Below are 5,927 nucleotides of genomic sequence, written 5' to 3'. Positions count from 1 at the left end.
ACTGAATAGTTTATAATATAAACTTCTGCATTTTTATTTGTTTGTATTTTATTACCATTTGTTTACGTTTTGCGCTCCGCGATGTATTTGCTCGAGCCGAGGCGATTGCTACATCGTCAGCTGTGCGAGATTCGTCTACGGGTAGGTCGCGCATGCGCAGATACTTGTGCGAGTTTTTTTTTTTTTTACCATCTGCTTGCTGCAGACAGGAAAAAAAAATCGCGTTGTCTCAAGCGAGTGGAAAATTCACGTACTCAACCAGTAGTCAGTTGAGAGACTACGTTATCACCGTGCGAGTTCCATATCTTTGGTCCGTTGAAAAAGGCATTGAAGGGTCGGCACATCCACTCAGACAATGAAGTCATGGACAATGTTTGCAACTGTTTCCGATCTCAGCCAAAGGAGTTCCACGAGCAGAGTATTCACCACTTGCTGAAACAGTGGGACAAGTGCTTGTGTAACTTTGGAGATCACATTTGAAATAAACCTTGTTGATTTCATTCTGTGCCCCCCCCCCCCTTTCAGTTTTAATTTGATCTACCCTAATATGTATTGTATGATAGAGTACAACACACATAAATTTGCCATTGCGTAGATACCAATTTTCGTTTCGTCTCCCTCTCTCTTAGTATCACGTGTTCTACCCTGCTCGAAAACCTTTGCTATTGTTGCCATATTGTCATTCCATTCCTGGACACACATCATTGAAAACAATTGAATAGCGCTCCAGCTCGCGGTTCACACCGTTCAGCAGGGACGGTAATGTGGCAATATAGCACGGCGTAGTGGTTGCTTCTTTTATGCAGTGCATGTTCATTGGCTAGCTAGTAACTAGTGTTGCCAACTGTAATAATGAAGCACTATTTCTGTCACGGAAGGGGAAAGGCAGGTAAAATGACGGTGAGTTTTGTTGGATTGGAAGCACCATATTTTTATTTCATACTAAGTATTTTACCGGTTTGACGTTGTGTGCGTGTATTGCGTGTGTGTTTGTTAATGAACGTTAAATTCCATAATGCCTCCAGTTCTGTCAAAGTTGAAATCAAAAACCTTGCATAGCCAAGCTTGGGAAATTCTAAGCAACGTGCACGAGTTCATGAAGGAGGAAGCCAGTGAAGGTGTTAGCATCCCAATACAGCATTTTGGCAAGAGAGCAGCGGCTGCGACTGGAGTTCCTGAACGAACAATCAGGGCTATCATGAACAAAAGACAATCTCTTGAGATGTCAGAAGGCCCCTCCACATCATTCCACACTCCAGGGAAAGAACGACAAAGACCAGCGACCAAATCATCAGTGGACGCTTTCGATGAAAACGTTATCCGTAGGCGCATATACGACTACGCTCTGCATGAAAATGAAGTGCCGACATTGAAAAAATTGCATGTCAAATTACAGGCGGACATACATTTTGCGGGAAGTCAAGAGAGTTTGCGACGTTTGCTGCGAAAGATGGGATTTAGGTGGAGGAAGAGGAGGCTGTCATTTTTGCTGCTTAATGCGATGCATATTGTTTTCTGTGTTAAAATTGCCATGCTTTGATGGGTGACCAAGTTCATAGCAGGGCCGGTGGAAGGGGAGGGCGAACCGTGCCTCTGGCCAGGGCGGCAAAATTTGAAGAGAAGAAAAAAATAAGCCTATTGAAAATTGTGGTCGAGCGAGATATTCTTTTGCGCTTAATAGTATTGAAATAGCATAAGAAGTCTCATTATTTATTTTATATTTTGATGTTTTACTTAGGAATATATTGATTTTCAATTTCCCGTTCCTGCGTAATGGCTGGGGGGGGGGGGGGAGGGTTCGAAATGGAGCGGCATCTACCGCCACCGCCCAGGGAGGCAAAATGACTAGCACCAGCCCTGGTTCATAGCAAAAGAAAAAGCCGCGCAGCTTATTGTCTAGTGGCAGTATATGTACTTGTTATTGTTGTGAAAGCCGGCATCGTTTGTAAATGTAGAACAAAGGCAACCGACTTTCGCCGATCACCGAGAGGAGATAATAATACTGCTTGAGGAGGAGTGTTGTGCTCCAATTGTCGTGGTTTAACACGTTGGCATGTTGTTATCTGCCGTTGCAGTTCCGTACCAGTGTAGACGGGTTTTGAGAGTGAACAGTTAGAACGCCACCAGTGCATTAATACAATGAAAAATAATATTTTTTTTTATTTTGTTTGAAATCACTCAAATAAGGAATCGTATGAAGAAGTCTTCTTTGCAGCATTTTTGGTAATTTTACGTATGTGTTAGTTCATATTTTACGAATTTTTAGTCCATATGTATGTAGCTACATACAAAGCCACTTGTTAGTACATATTAATCCTAGTCCTGGTATAATGCATGATGTTTAAAACTCAACGTTAGATAGACCTGAAATCTCTAATTTCCTTGTTGTACGTAACAGCTGTGCATCGGCGCACTGCAGCGATTTTTCTATCTGCTCCATTAGCAACACTGCTTCTTTAGTTCTGTCGTGCATCGCACGGCAGAAATATCTGTGCTGGACTCTACCAGTGGTATTGGTGTGACGAAATACAAATTCAGATTTAATCCTGATACCTGCTTATACTTTTGCAAAGTTAGGTATCTTGCAGGGTCTTGAAAAATATTGAGTGACAGTGTTGGACACTAATTATCCTGATAATTATGCAGAATGCATAAATTTGTTTAATATAAATAAACATTATATGGCAAACTTGATTTCTTAATTAAATTATAACTATTTTAATATTCCAGTTATCTTCTATGTAATTCATCGAATATTTTAAAGCAAAACTGGTAGCTTGGTATGGTGTAGTGGCAATATAATTTATTAGGGATGGGCCAATATGAAATTTTGACAAATGCCGATAAAGCACCAATATTCTACCAATCAGATATAAAATTCCAAATGGTTCATTGATCTCCTTAATATCTGTACGTTACCAAATGAACCAAGTTTTTTTACAATGGAAAAGAAGCAGCATAATTAGACATTTGCTTAAAAGAAATTATGGAATGAAGATTATCAGTTTATGTCCATAAAAATTATAACAAAATAGCACAACATTGCACTAAATTTTATGATAATTATAGATATATTGGATCGGTAAATTTTTTGGTAATTATACCCAGTGGCGGAGCGTGACCTTTCCAACAGTGTAAGCCTAGCATGACGAAGGCTATTTCCCGTTGTGCTTATTTTTGGGCTGACATGGTTAGTGATTTATCCACACACATTGACCCCCGCCCCCCCCCCCCCCAATTTTTTCAGAACACTTCCCTGGAATTTTTCACCAAATTAAAAATTCTGGATATCTGATAATTAAGTCAGTGTTATTCCTATCACAATGAGTAACGTAACGATAAAAAATATGCAAAGTTAGATAAAATGAATAATAATAATAATAAACAAACGAAAACAGAAGGAAACAGAAAAGTGCTGAATACTTTTTACAACCGCATAACCAAGTATCAGCTCCGTATCATGAATCGCAAAATCGGCGCACTTTATTTTTCGTTTCTGTTACTATGTCTGCTAGAGAAGGAAGGGGTGGGCCTACCTATATCCACAAGTTTCTTCTTGGCAGCAAAATCCTTGCTGGACAACGGCGTCTTCAACATTTTCTCCACCCCACCGCACAATCACACTCATTTTATTCCATAATGCATTTCACTACTGTATTACACCACAGCACAGGGACGACAGTCCGCTTTTCAATAGATGGAATTCGCAAAAGCAATACCTCGAGACTTTAACAAACACACAGCAAGAAGGGGAAAACAAAAAGAAACCAGATCCAAAATCGGTCACTGCTCAAAGCAGTGATCTTTGGGACTGTGAGGGGAATATCCCTTTCGGATATAAATAAATTCCCTCTCTTGCCTTAAAATTCTCTATATTTAGTAAAAAAAAAATACAATATAAAATATAAAAGAAATGCTCACAAATTGTAGGGATATATCCAGAAATATCTATCAAAGGACATGTAAGTGTTTTCTTAGGATAGTGTAAAAGCAAATCTAGCACCTAAAAGATCATAAACAGGCTTTTCGTACGTTGTTCGAAGAGTGTTTGAATCACGGACTATGTAATTAATAATATTTGGTTCACATTTGACATGAAATTTGTAAAATTGGTTCAATCTTCAGTTTTCATTAACATTTATTTATTTATTTACTTATTTATTTCACTTTTTAGCTCAATTATTACCAGCTGAGTTCATACATAAACGGAAAACAGAGTCTTAATATGTCTAATGTTTATGCTCTCCTACAAGTGAAAAACAGAAACAACAAGAATTTAGCACATCAATGTGTATCTAGTTTTCCCGTATCCCTCTCATTTCTAGGTTTCTCCTTTTTCCCCTTCCTGTTAGTTTTTTGCCTCAGAATTCCCTGTTTCTGGGGAAAAAAACCTCCTTGAAGCACCACCGGCTCAAATTTCCTTTACAGTCAATCATTCATACCCGACAACGCTGGAGCCCCTCCTCTTACAGGACCTGTCTCTCGCTGGCGCGTATTCAGTGAAGCCAACCCAAGCATAATGGTGCTAAATCTCGCACAAGTTTAAAAAGTCGTTTGTAAGTTGGAGATATAAATAAAACAACAGGGCCGCTTTTCGTTGTGGTTGAATTTTCTCAAACTTTTCACATAACGTGGAACCCATGTCGTTGGTTGAACCATTCAAATTTATATTTGTTTTTGTTATAAATTAATATTTATAATATGAAAATCCCAGAACAATTTAGTAGTATGTAGCATAATTTCGGAGTTTAAACGACACCATGGATGTCCAGAAGGGGCAAGGGGAGGAGGCACTTCCTGAAAAAAGAATGTCAACCATTTTCACACATATAATTTCATTTCAGTCACATCAAATTGTTAATTATTGTAAGGGCGTTGCAGAAAAATGTTAACTTCAAATTGAATTAGTATATTTTGAGAAGGGAAATATACCTAGTTTACCCCAACCCCTCAAAAAATACTTTGCTTAATCGATTGATTGATTTAGTTTATTTTACTTCGCGTTTTGTACCTCTTGGCTAATTTGCGAAGATGGGGATGAGTGATGAAATGATGAAATTGATGAATGGACATTCACAAACAACCAAGCCCGACCGGGATTCGAACCCGGGACCCTTGGCGTCGCAGCGCGATGTGCTAACCACTCGGCCACAGATTCGGGCACTTTGCTTAATCCTCCCTGGTGGAAAGAATTACTGCGGACGTCCATGAACAACACTTTTTCTAAACATGAGGTTTGCAACGCTGCTGTAAGCCTCTGCCCATAGGTTTACACGCCTAGGGTTTCGACGCGCTCTTCTCCCTATATTCCTTGTTCTTCTCCTTCCAGATACGGTGGGCGACGGTAGGCACTGCTCCTTCGCGGTCAGAAATTTGTAAGGCAACATTCAGACGGCTTACAACTTTCCCCAAGCAAAAGGCGGGAGTTCTCATGTGCCTTCTGGTGTGAAGTGTTGCAATCTAACAAACAGGATCTCGAAGACTGGTATCAGGCCGAGATGAACTTTGAAGTTTTTACGAATTTTGCCATATAATTACATACATTTTACTAGAATTAATAAAGTGTAAGCCCGGCTTACACGGCTTACATGGACGCTCCGCGCCTGATTATACCGATAGAGTACCGTATAATCTGTCCCATCCCTTTAATTTGTAAATATTCTGAACACAACTTTTGTTACAATTCAATTATTGTCATCTCTAAGAGTATTGGCATTGGTATTAGAATCGATTCAGTGGTATTGGGTATAATATTATTGTATTGATAATTAACAACCAATGCATTGATATGTCTGTATTGACCGATACTAATGGAGTAACGATTAATTCGTCCAGTCCGTAGTGAAAAAATATGTTATCTATATGTTTTTACTATGTCTATGTAAGTTAGTAATACACCATTTTTTATTGTTTGTATTGACAGCAAT

This window comes from Lepisma saccharinum, chromosome 26, assembly GCF_977018435.1.
Source record: "Lepisma saccharinum chromosome 26, izLepSacc3.1, whole genome shotgun sequence".
Classification (NCBI taxonomy): domain Eukaryota; kingdom Metazoa; phylum Arthropoda; class Insecta; order Zygentoma; family Lepismatidae; genus Lepisma; species Lepisma saccharinum.
The sequence above is the reverse complement of the archived record's forward strand: the minus strand, read 5'-3'. Positions refer to the sequence as shown.